General features: G+C 44.5%; 3 pseudogenes; 1 reads left to right on the forward strand and 2 right to left on the reverse strand.

The window, feature by feature from the left end:
- Nucleotides 1-8,242: 8,242 nt before the first annotated feature.
- LOC134939097 (5S ribosomal RNA) lies at nt 8,243-8,360 on the reverse strand (annotated as a pseudogene).
- A 3-nt stretch (nt 8,361-8,363) lies between these two features.
- Nucleotides 8,364-8,405, reverse strand: LOC134938783 (U5 spliceosomal RNA; annotated as a pseudogene).
- A 17-nt stretch (nt 8,406-8,422) lies between these two features.
- Nucleotides 8,423-8,540, forward strand: LOC134938251 (5S ribosomal RNA; annotated as a pseudogene).
- Nucleotides 8,541-13,600: the final 5,060 nt, after the last annotated feature.

Raw genomic sequence — 13,600 nt, forward strand, 5'->3', positions numbered from 1 at the left:
GCAGTACCACTGGACATATACATCAGTATCACTGGACTTATAAGGCAGAACCACTGGACTGGATTTATACAGCAGTATCAGTGGACTTATTCGGCAGTACCACTGCACTAATACGGCAGTACCACTGGACATATAAGGCAGAATCAATGGACTTATACGGCAGTATCACTGGATTTATATGACAGTATCACTGGACTTATACGGCAGTACCACTGGACATATACGGCAGTATCACTGGACTTATACGGCAGAACCACTGGACTGGATTTATACAGCAGTATCACTGGACTTATATGGCAGTACCACTGGACATATACGGCAGTATCACCGGACTTATACGGCAGTACCACTAGACATATACGGCAGTATCACTGGACTTATATGGCAGTACCACTGGACTTATAAAGCTGCACAGGGACACCACCACTGGACTGATGCAGGACAACACAGCACCACTGCAATGGACTGGACTTATACAGCAGCACTGGACATATGGCAGCAGAGGACACCACCACTGTGATTGGACTGATGCAGCACAAGACACCACCACTGGACTGACACCAACACAGCACTGGAATGACACACATATGACAGAGCAGGTCGCCACACCACTTTCCCACACAGACAGACACTGAGGAGAGAGACACGTCCTCTCGCTACACTCTCCAGGGCTGGAGTGAAAATGGCGGCTACGAGCGGATCCTTATATGGAATCCAAAACCCGCTAGAATCCGACAGTGGGATGATGATATTTTGCCTCGTTCTGGTTTCTGAGTCTGGCGGGAAGTCCCAAGCTGGGCTCGGATCCGGGCTCGGGACGTGATGTTCGGTAGGGTTCGGTTCTCAGGGTATCGAACCAGCTCATCCCTAGAATCAGCTAACACAAGGTTCTCTTTCTCCCTCCATTCAAAGAGTTCTGCAGCAACAATTGACCAAGGGAGGTCATGAAACTCATGGAGAGTGAGGCGTTTCTTGGCATTATAGGCCTATAAAGCATTGCAGGGAGCACAGGCAGAGGCAACTGCTCAATGTCAGCACCCATAGATAGCCAAACGAGGACATCTTTAGCCTGTTGTATAATGGCTTTATGCACGAGGTGTGCCTCATGGGCCTGCTGAGCATATATATTATGAAGGGCATAAGATATCATGAAACACTGACTGGGCAGTAGGATGCCATCTGAGAAGGTTAATTCATTTGGGATGTGAAGACATATGAGGTCACAAGACAGTTTCCTTGGAGAAAAAGGCCAACCATGCAGGATTTTTAATTCATGCTGAGGTAGTATGCAGGGGTTTGTGGAGAATGCTAATCAGGGGTTGGTGGCATAGCCAGATTATGGGGGGTGCAGGGGATACTGTACTCTTGGCATCCCGGCAGGAGGACAGCAACATCACATGGATCCAGCATCTCCTTTTTTCTGTATTGAAATTCCTTTCTTGTCAATGATATAATTCAACACAGGTGACACCAGTTGTATATTAAAGAGGAAAGTCCTGGAGCAGAGCATTTTTTTCCCTCCTGGAATGGGTCATGTTGGGAGGTATCCCCAGAGTCCCCTTGTCTTAAGTGCCCCAGGCCCCTCCGATTCTTAATATAGCGCTGGTTGTGGCCTTTCTCAAGCAGCACTGAACACCCATTCTTTATTTAGAAGGCTCCTAGAAGTTCACAAAGATAAAACCAATACAAGGAAGAATGCTTGGGAGCCATTTTCACAGGTAGTATAAAGTCAGTTGAAAATATTACATGTAAGTAGAGATGTGCACCGGAAATTTTTCGGGTTTTGTGTTTTGGTTTGGGATTCGGTTCCACGGCCGTGTTTTGGATTCAGACGCGTTTTGGCAAATACTCCCTGAAAATTTTTTGTCGGATTCTGGTGTTTTTTTCTCCCAAAAACCCCTCAAAAACAGCTTAAAGCATAGAATTTGGGGGTAATTTTGATCCTATAGTATTATTAACCTCAATAACCACAATTTCCACTCATTTAAGGTCTATTCTGAACACCTCACACCTCACAATACTATTTTTAGTCGTAAAATTTGCACCAAGGTCGCTGGATGACTAAGCAAAGCGACCCAAGAGGGCGGCACAAACACATGGCCCATCTAGGAGTGGCACTGCAGTGTCAGACAGGATGGCACTTCAAAAAATTAGTGATGTGCACCGGACATTTTTCGTGTATTGTGTTTTGGTTTTGGATTCGTTTCCGCGGCCGTGTTTTGGATTCGGACGCGATTTGGCAAAACCTCCCTGAAATTTTTTTGTCGGATTCTGGTGTTTTTTTACAAAAACCCCTCAAAAACAGCTTAAATCATAGAATTTGGGGGTCATTTTGATCCCATAGTATTATTAACCTCAATAACCATAATTTCCACTCATTTTCAGTCTATTCTGAACACCTCACACCTCACAATATTATTTTTAGTACTAAAATTTGCACCAAGGTCGCTGGATGACAGCTAAGCGACCCAAGTGGCCGTCACAAACACCTGGCCCATCTAGGAGTGGCACTGCAGTGTCAGACAGGATGGCACTTCAAAAAATAGTCCCCAAACAGCACATGATGCAAAGAAAAAAAGAGGTGCACCAAGGTTGCTGGATGGCTAAGCTAAGCGACACAAGTGGCCGACACAAACACCTGGCCCATCTAGGAGTGGCACTGCAGTGTCAGACAGGATGGCACTTCAAAAAAATAGTCCCCAAACAGCACATGATGCAAAGAAAAAAAGAGGCGCAATGAGGTAGCTGTGTGACTAAGCTAAGCGACCCAAGTGGCCGACACAAACACCTGGCCCATCTAGGAGTGGCACTGCAGTGTCAGACAGGATGGCACTTCAAAAAAATAGTCCCCAAACAGCACATGATGCAAAGAAAAAAAGAGGTGCACCAAGGTCGCTGTATGGCTAAGCTAAGCGACCCAAGTGGCCGACACAAACACCTGGCCCATCTAGGAGTGGCAATGCACTGTCCTCCTACTATATATACTGCGCACGACAACTAAAATGCACCACAGGTATGGATGGATAGTATACTTGACGACACAGAGGTAGGTAGAGCAGTGGACTACTGTACCGTACTGCTATATATTATATACTGGTGGTCAGCAAAATTATGCACTGTCCTCCTACTGTATATACTGTGCAAAACTTAAATGCACCACAGGTATGGGTGGATAGTATACTTGACGACACAGAGGTAGGTAGAGCAGTGGCCTACTGTACCGTACTGCTATATATTATATACTGGTGGTCAGCAAACTGTGCAAAACTGAAATGCACCACAGGTATGGATGGATAGTATACTTGACGACACAGAGGTAGGTAGAGCAGTGGCCTTCTGTACTGTACTGCTATATATTATATACTGGTGGTCAGCAAACTGTGCAAAACTGAAATGCACCACAGGTATGGATGGATAGTATACTTGACGACACAGAGGTAGGTAGAGCAGTGGCCTACTGTACCGTACTGCTATATATTATATACTGGTGGTCAGCAAACTGTGCAAAACTGAAATGCACCGCAGGTATGGATGGATAGTATACTTGACGACACAGAGGTAGGTAGAGCAGTGGCCTACTGTACCGTACTGCTATATATTATATACTGGTGGTCAGCAAACTGTGCAAAACTGAAATGCACCACAGGTATGGATGGATAGTATACTTGACGACACAGAGGTAGGTAGAGCAGTGGCCTACTGTACCGTACTGCTATATATTATATACTGGTGGTCAGCAAACTGTGCAAAACTGAAATGCATCACAGGTATGGATGGATAGTATACTTGACGACACAGAGGTAGGTAGAGCAGTGGCCTACTGTACCGTACTGCTATATATTATATACTGGTGGTCAGCAAACTGTGCAAAACTGAAATGCACCACAGGTATGGATGGATAATATACTTGACGACACAGAGGTAGGTAGAGCAGTGGCCTACTGTACCGTACTGCTATATATTATATACTGGTGGTCAGCAAACTGTGCAAAACTGAAATGCACCACAGGTATGGATGGATAGTATTCTTGACGACACAGAGGTAGGTAGAGCAGTGGCCTTCTGTACCGTACTCCTATATATTATATACTGGTGGTCAGCAAAATGATGCACTGTACTCCTACTATATACTACAATGCAGCACAGATATGGAGCGTTTTTCAGGCAGAGAACGTATAATACTGGTGGTCACTGGTCAGCAAAACTGTGCACTGTACTCCTCCTATATAATACTGCTGGTCTCCAGTCCCCACAATAAAGCAGTGTGAGCACAGATATATGCAGCACACTGAGCACAGATATGGAGCGTTTTTCAGGCAGAGAACGTATAATACTGGTGGTCACTGGTCAGCAAAACTCTGCACTGTACTCCTCCTATAATACTGCTGGTCCCCAGAATAAAGATATTTATTTGCAGGCCCCTGAAAGTTCTGAAACAAAGTGAGAGGACGCCAGCCACGTCCTCTCACTATCATTTCCAATGCACGAGTGAAAAATGGCGGCGACGCGCGGCTCCTTATATAGAATCCGAATCTCGCGAGAATCCGATAGCGGGATGATGACGTTCGGGAGCGCTCGGGTTAACCGAGCAAGGCGGGAAGATTCGAATCTGCCTCGGAACCGTGTAAAATGGGTGAAGTTCGGGGGATTCGGATTCCGAGGAACCGAACCAGCTCATCACTACAAAAAATTGGCCCCAAACAGCACATGATGCAAAGAAAAGAGAAAAAGAGGTGCACTGTGGTCGCTGGACGGCTAAGCTTAGTGACACAAACATCTCAATATCACTGGAATTATTCGTTCTAATCAATGGTATTATTGGTCCAAATCACTGGAAGAAAATGACAAAATCACTGGAATTATTCGTTCTAATCAATGGTATTATTGGTCCAAATCACTGGAAGAAAATGACAAAATACTGGAATCATTCGTTCTAATCAATGGTATTATTGGTCCAAATCACTGGAAGAAAATGACAATGGCCCTCATTCTGAGTTGTTCGCTCGCTAGCTGCTTTTAGCAGCATTGCATACGCTAAGCCGCCGCCCTCTGGGAGTGTATCTTAGCATAGCAGAATTGCAATCGAAAGATTAGCAGAATTGCGAATAGAAATTTCTTAGCAGTTTCTGAGTAGCTCCAGACTTACTCCTACATTGCGATCAGTTCAGTCAGTTTTGTTCCTGGTTTGACGTCACAAACACACCCAGCGTTCGCCCAGACACTCCCCCGTTTCTTCATACACTCCCGCATTTTTCCCACAAACGCCAGCGTTTTTTCGCACACTCCCAGAAAATGGCCAGTTTCCGCCCAGAAACACCCACTTCCTGTCAATCACACTACGATCACCAGAACGATGAAAAAGCTTTGTTATGCCGTGAGTAAAATACCTAACGTTTGTGTAAAATAACTAAGCGCATGCGCTCTGCGAACCTTGCGCATGCGCAGTAAGCGACTAATCGCAGTATAGCAAAAATCGGCAATGAGCGAACAACTCGGAATGACCCCCAAAATCACTGGAATTATTTGTAAACATTTGTAGAAAGTCGCTGCTTTCTGATTACAGAAATGCTCAGATATTCCTGCGAATCCACAATCCCTTCCCAGGGGAAAAAGAAATTGAGAAACCGTTGTTTGAGAACGTTTGTTCTCTTTCCCTTACAAAGGAACAAACCACTTTCCAAGAAGACTGATGTTTTTGGGATTATGGAGACATAATGTTTTTGAATATAAATCCTAAAGCAGGTTGTGTATTAGAGCAAAAGAGTGCAAGAGACCAGCCATGCAGTCTCTGAAATATTATGACAAAATGTTACTGTATTTCATAAGCACTCATTCCTAACTCTGCTAAGTACTGTTTGGTATACTGTATCTGGCTTCCATGAGGTAGTTGTCCATTATTTCAGCTTCTTTTGACCTTTTTGAAAGCGGTAGAAGTTATCGATTCTTTCTTTTTACATTTTTTTTATTTTCCCCTATTTTTAATTTTCTCCTGCATAGCCCAGTAAAATGTTTCAATGTTAAGTATTGACTTGTGCCTTCTGGGGGTCCACTTCTTCACCAAACCCAGCCAAATCTCATCCTGACCCTCTGTTCCACTTTCTCTATGTACCCCATCTGTGTCACCCATGTCTGTCTACCCCTCCCCTTTAGATTGTAAGCTCTCACGAGCAGGGCCCTCTTCCCTCATGTGCTTATCCTTTGTCTTACTTTAATAATCTTCAACTGTACCACATCCTGCAGTCATCTGCCACCTGATACTTATTCCAGTGTCATCTGCTGATGTAACTATGTGTATTTACCCTGTACTTGTCCTATACTGTCATCAACTGTAAGTTGCTGTTTTCCTGTTTGATTATTTATGTACTCTGTAATTGGGCGCTGCATACCCCTTGTGGCGCCATATAAATAAAAGATAATAATAATAATATAGGGTGTATAATCCCCAGGTGTGTCTCACACATCACACAGTATAGTATATAGGGTGTATAATCCCCAGGTGTATCTCACACATCGCTCAGTACAGATTACAGGATGTATAATCACCAAGTGTATAACACAAGTCGCACAGTACAGTATACATACTGGTCACAACAATGCAGCAGATATTGAGCACTGATCAGGATACCAGAAGTGACAAAGAGCTGCAAGATAGAGCAATGGCCTACTGTAGTGTACTATATATGTATACTGCTGGTCACCAAAATGCTGCACTGTCCTACTATATACTGCTCACAATAATGCAGCACAGATATGGAATGGATACTTGCAGTGACACAAAGCTGCAAGATACTACAGCAATGGCCTAATGTACTGTACAACTATATACTGTTGGTCACCAAAATGCTGCACTGTAATACTATATATACTGCTCACAAAAATGCAGCACAGATATGGAATGGATACTTGCAGTGACACAGAGCTGCAAGATACAGCAATGGCCTACTGTACACAACTATGGCCCTCATTCCGAGTCGTTCGCTCTGTATTTTTCATCGCATCGCAGTGAAATTCCGCTTAGTACGCATGCGCAATATTCACACTGCGACTGCGCCAAGTAATTTTACAATGGAGATAGTATTTTTACTCACGGCTTTTTCATCGCTCCGGCGATCGTAGTGTGATTGACAGGAAATGGGTGTTACTGGGCGGAAACAGGCCGTTTTATGGGCGTGCGGGAAAAAACGCTACCGTTTCCGGAAAAAACGCAGGAGTGGCCGGGGAAACGGGGGAGTGTCTGGGCGAACGCTGGGTGTGTTTGTGACGTCAAACCAGGAACGACAAGCACTGAACTGATCGCAGATGCCGAGTAAGTGTGGAGCTACTCTGAAACTGCTAAGTAGTTTGTAATCGCAATATTGCGAATACATCGTTCGCAATTTTAAGATGCTAAGATACACTCCCAGTAGGCGGCGGCTTAGCGTGAGCAACTCTGCTAAAATCGCCTTGCGAGCGATCAACTCGGAATGAGGGCCAATATACTGTTGGGTCACCAAAATGCTGCACTGTAATACTATATATACTGTTCACAAAAATGCAGCACAGATATGGAATGGATACTTGCAGTGACACAGAGCTGCAAAATACAGCAATGGCCTACTGTATACAACTATATACTGTTGGGTCACCAAAATGCTGCACTTAATACTATATATACTGCTCACAAAAATGCAGCACAGATATGGAATGGATACTTGCAGTGACACAGAGCTGCAAGATACAGCAATGTGAAAACGAGGTTGTGGATCTGCACCAGCTTAAAAAATAAAGGTTGTAGATAAAAAGAAAGATATCTATAAGGTACCAAAATGTTGACTATTATTGTAAATCATAAATAGTACTGAGTTTTGGCGGTGCTCCCATGGATTTTGTAGTTAGCCTACATGAGAAAACAAGAGAAAGACAAAATACCCTTGTGTGGAAGCACTCTTTGGGTAAAATATGAAAAAAATGAAAAAAATGTGTATGGTAGAGGAGAGGACCCTTTCGTTGTCCTTCCTCTATAGAATTGGATAAAACTTAACTTTTAATAATATTCTATAGAAAATTTCACTGGAGGTGAACAAAAAGAATAAACATAAAATCTAGATTGCCATTGTACCAAATAAGGTTCTAGATATGGCAGGTGAAAATTTTTGTGGTTGTTGTATAATTGTTGAAAATAAACAATATGTACAGGTCACAGAAAGGATCGGATTGTAGGATAAGCTTAAAAAAATGATATTGGATTGCCTGAAGAAAAAACGTCCCACAGCACCTAGTATTCCCTGGAGGTCTCCCATCCACGTACTGACCAGGCCATACCTGCTTAGCTTCCAAGATCGGACGTGTTCGGGCGCATTCAGGATAGTATGGCCGTGGGCCGACACGGAAATCTTTAGTAAAAGGCGAAAGATTTGTTCGTTCTGAAGAAAAACCACAGTCGGCCCACGGCCATACTATCCTGAATGCGCCCGAACACGTCCGATCTTGGAAGCTAAGCAGGTATGGCCTGGTCAGTACGTGGATGGGAGACCTCCAGGGAATACTAGGTGCTGTGGGCCGTTTTTTCTTCAGGCAATCCAATATCATTTTTTTAAGCTTATCCTACAATCCGATCCTTTCTGTGACCTGTACATATTGTTTATTTTCAACAATTATACAACAACCACAAAAATTTTCACCTGCCATATCTAGAACCTTATTTGGTACAATGGCAATCTAGATTTTATGTTTATTCTTTTTGTTCACCTCCAGTGAAATTTTCTATAGAATATTATTAAAAGTTAAGTTTTATCCAATTCTATAGAGGAAGGACAACGAAAGGGTCCTCTCCTCTACCATACACATTTTTTTCATTTTTTTCATATTTTACCCAAAGAGTACTTCCACACAAGGGTATTTTGTCTTTCTCTTGTTTTCTCAAGATACAGCAATGGCCTACTGTACTGTACTACTATAAGTATAATTATATACTGGTGGTCCCCAGTCCCCACAATAAAGCACACTGAGCACAGATATTTGCAGCACACTGAGCACAGATATGGAGCGCTTTCAGGCAGAGAACGTAGATATTTTCAGCACACTGAGCACAGATATTTGCAGCACACTGAGCACAGATATTTGCAGCACACTGAGCACAGATTACGGAGCTTTTCAGGGAGAGAACGCAGCCACGTCTTCTCCGTTCAATCTCCAATGCACGAGTGAAAATGGCGGCGACGCGGAGCCTTTTTTATAGAATACGAATCTCGCGAGAATCCGACAGCGGGATGATGATGTTCGGGCGCGTTCGGGTTAACCGAGCAAGGCGGGAAGATCCGAGGCTGCCTCGGAACTGTGTAAAATGGGTGAAGTTTGAGGGGGTTCGGATCTCGGAGAACCGAACCCACTCATCTCTACATATAAGGTGGATGGAAAAGAGAACATGAGTCGGAAGGCAGGGGCAAGCGGTATGTGTACATGTGTGTACAGAGGGGAACAGTGCTACAGAAAGAGTCATGAAGGCTGCAATCAAAAAATTATAAAGAAAAAGAAGCCACACAAGGCATATGAGCCCATTGCGCATTGGGTCAAACAGAGGGAGTGGGTGCAGGAAGCAGACATGAAGGCTATCCTTCAGAAGAGAGCCAAGGGGCCCATACCTTTATGAACTTGTGACCTCTATCATGGAGAGAAAAAGTAATATTTTCTATCTCCGCTATATCCCAGATTTATGATTTCAAGGTAGAGAGAGAAGGTAGAAGAGGGTTCTTCCAGTTACAGGCAATCAGTCTCTTAAAAGTAATATGGACATGGGACAGCAGTTTAATGGAAGATTTGCAGAGATAAGGAGTAAGGAAGCCTGGGAGAAAGATCCACGGTCTTACAGTACTACGATTTCAAGTAGGTTAGATAGGAGGGTATGAACAGAAATCCAAGATTCAAGTGAGGGACTGGACCATCAGACTTGAATGAAAATTCCTCAGAGGCCACAGTGCCTCCAGCAGAGGGGAGAGGTGGAAGGAAACAGTTTAGAGCAGTGGTTCTCAAACTCGGTCCTCAGGACCCCACACGGTCCACGTTTTCCATGTCACCCAGCAGCTGCACTGTGTATCACCAACTGTCACATTTCAAAAATCTACAGGTGACCTGCAAAACATGAACTGTGTGGGGTCCTGAGGACCGAGTTTGAGAACCTGTGGTTTAGAGAACCACACTGGAGTATAGTACAAGCAGTAAAACAGCTTATAAGAGGTTTCCTTAAGATGAGTAGATATAGAAGACTTAGCAATTTCCAGTCTCATGTTGTCCCATGCCTCTTCATCGGGTGGGGGCCAAAATTCACCTCCCAGGAAGACTCATGAGGGTTGCGATCAGGGAGAGCAGTATCAATAAAGAATCTGTAAACCCTAAAAATCATTCCACTGGACATGGGGCAGTACTTACAGAGGCATTGAAAAGGGGTGAGGTCACAGGAGTGAATAGCATAGAAACATAGAATGTGATGACAGAGAAGAACCACTTCGCCCATCTAGTCTGCCCCTTTTTTACCATATTTATGCCTCAAACCTTATATGAACCTTATTTCTTTGTAAGGATATACTTATGTCTATCCCATGAATGTTTAAATTGCTCTACTGTCTTAAGGTGTGTACAGATGGTGAGATTTGGCCTAACCCCGATTCTCACTGTGCGATAGGGAGTAGGCCGGTATCGCAAGCCTTAGCTTAGCTGCGGCCGCAGGAGTCCCAGCGCAATTTTCCCTGTCGTGACTGCTGCGTGTGACATCACGCAGCCGCCGCGACCGCACCCCTGACGCCCCCGTTTGCGCTGTACAACCCACCATTCAGTTTGCCCCGCCCCCGCAAAGCTTCATTTCCTCCCTGAAAATAGTGTTGCCGCCCCACTCCCACCCCGCGACCGTCTCTACCTGATTGACAGGCAGAGGCGATTGCATTCTCTGCGGCCCCCGCAGAAAATGCATACGCATGCGCAGTAGGTACCGCTGTGCATGCGGCCACGCCACCACCGCAAAAATTCCGTGTGAATCGCGACTTGCGATCCTGACTGAATTTTCCCCTATGTACAATTTTGCCAAAGTGTTAATTTTGACTATACTTTTATACTAGATAGTCAAAATTGATACTGACGTTGCGGAACCTTGCATCAGTATCGCATCGGGATCGCAAGGTGACTTTCACCTTGCGATCTGCACTAACTTTTCTTGCAATTTTGACTTTATAGTCAAAATCGAAAGAAAAACTCTTACCGTGTGTACACACCTTTAGCCTCTACCACCTCTGATGAGAGGCTATTCCACTTGTCAAATACTCTTTCTGTGAAGTAATTTTTTGTCATATTTCCCCTGAACCTACCTCCCTCCAGTTTCAGTGCATGTCCTTGTGTTCTAATACTTCTCTTCATTTGAAGAAAGTTCCCCTCCTGGACTTTGTTAAAACCCTTGATATATCTGAAAGTTTCTATAATGTCCCCTCTTTCCTTTCTTTGCTCCAAACTATACATATTGAGATTTTTTTAGTCTTTCTGGGTATTATTTGTGATGTAGGCCATGCACCATTTTAGTTACCCTTCTTTGTACAGTCTCTAATACATTAATGTATTAATATCCATCTGAAGATATGGCCTCCAGAATTGAACACAGTATTCTAGATGAGTCCGTACCAATGACCTATACAGTGGCATTATTACTTATTTCTTTCTGCTGCTTCCTCTCTCTATGCAACGGAGCATCTGACTATCCTTCTTCATTGCTTTGTTACATTGCTTACCTGCCTTTAAGTCACCTGAAATAGTAACTCCTAGATCCCTTTCCTCCTCAGTAGTTTCCAGTATAGTGCTATTAATACTATATTTAGCTTTTGGATTTTTGAGACCCACGTGCATGATTTTGCATTTTTTTGGGGCATTAAATTGTAATTGCCATGCTCTTGACCATTCCTCTAGTCTACCTAGATCCTCAATAATTTTTTTTACCCCTCCTGGGGGTTTATTTACTAAAGTCACGATTTTGTCCGAATTTGTTTTTTTTTTTCTAAGTGTCACAATGGGAATTTACTAAGCAAAATTCTCGGCAGTGTTTGGCCTATTCGTAATGGTTTTAACGGCAGAGATCAGAAATACGAATGAATAGACCATCGGTCAAACGCGCCTGTTTGTTCATACAACACGGGAATTTACTATTCATTCGTACTTGGGTGTTTGTCCCTGAATGGTCAATTGCGGACGTATTTTTTTTGCGATTCGTAAAAAAAAGCAGCAAAAAAATAGACCTGCTTTTTCCTGGCGTGTTTACATGTGTTGCAACTTAAAAATCAATCACACCTGAATTAGGATGGGTATAAAAGGATATTAGGCCCATTTCAAACAAACTACATTCAGAAATGGCTGCTGGACTATGGTGCAGTGATGTTTTCTGTGCTGTGGGATTCCTGAGACTCAGATATCAGCCTGGAAGAAACCAGGGCCAAGAAACTGAACATGGTCAGCAGGTTGTACAGGTTCCGCGGATGCTGCGCAGGCCTCGTTTTATTAGGGGGCGTTTAAACTTGAACGCATTGTCCGATGACAGGGTCATACAGATGTTCTGTCTAAATCGTACCAACATTTTCCATCTGTATGACCTTGTCAAACTGGACCTAGACCCTGGGACAGCACGCTCTCGCCCTGTCTCAGGCCTGCACAAACTCCTGCCTGTGTTGCACTTCATGGCTACTGGTAGCTTTCAGGCTGTGTCTGGGGATGTCATTGGGATCTCGCAGCCCTCCTTTTCAAGAATACTAACACAGGTGACGTATACCTAACAACCTCATCTATTAATTATTTGGTTTTAGTAATGTCAGTGACCAGTGATGATGTTATGTAATGTAATCTCAGTACCCTTTTTTTATCAAATATACACACAGGTGTTGGATGTTTTGCAGCCCCACATCGATGCCTCTATCTGCCTCCATACCCAGGAGTCTCAGTGGCATGCCTTCAGGGTAGCTTTCTATGGCCTTGCTGGCATGCCCAATGTGCTGGGAGCCACAGAGCTGGCGCTTCCACTAGGCAGCTTTAGGCAGCTGCCTATGGGTGGGGGACATGAAGGGGCGGCCCACTGAGGCTGCATTGAAAAGAAAGCAGTGGTTTCATAGGTGTGCAAAACGGGCACACACTCTAATGTAGAAACATAGCCGCCCAGTGGAGCAAGTATGCGGGCGGGTACGCTCGGGTACCGTGGCGCCCGCCGGACACTTTACACCTGTGTCCCGGTCAGAGCCGCCGTCAAGGAATGACGTCGTCCCGCCCCGACAGAGAAGGGGGTCCGCCCATGTGCACAGTGACAGGACCATCCTAGTCTGCATGTGACGATCACCCTCATCCCCGGATCGCACACAGCGCAGCTGAAGAAGGTAATTCATAGCAGAGTATAGGCCGGGAGAGCGGGCGCTCCTCCCCTACCCTATCTTCCCAGCAGCACGTGCGGCGGGCGCCACGGTACCCGAGTCTGTAGTCCTTCCCCCATGTGAAAGGCAGCCAAGACTGAGAGGAGGCTGCGGCGTTGATTATTCGGACAGGTTACCATCCTTGACAGATTGGTCTTATGCAGTTGGGGACAGCTCAGGTACTTGAGGTGTTTAAG

The sequence above is a fragment of the Pseudophryne corroboree genome, chromosome 6 (genome assembly GCF_028390025.1).
Source record: "Pseudophryne corroboree isolate aPseCor3 chromosome 6, aPseCor3.hap2, whole genome shotgun sequence".
Lineage (NCBI taxonomy): Eukaryota > Metazoa > Chordata > Amphibia > Anura > Myobatrachidae > Pseudophryne > Pseudophryne corroboree.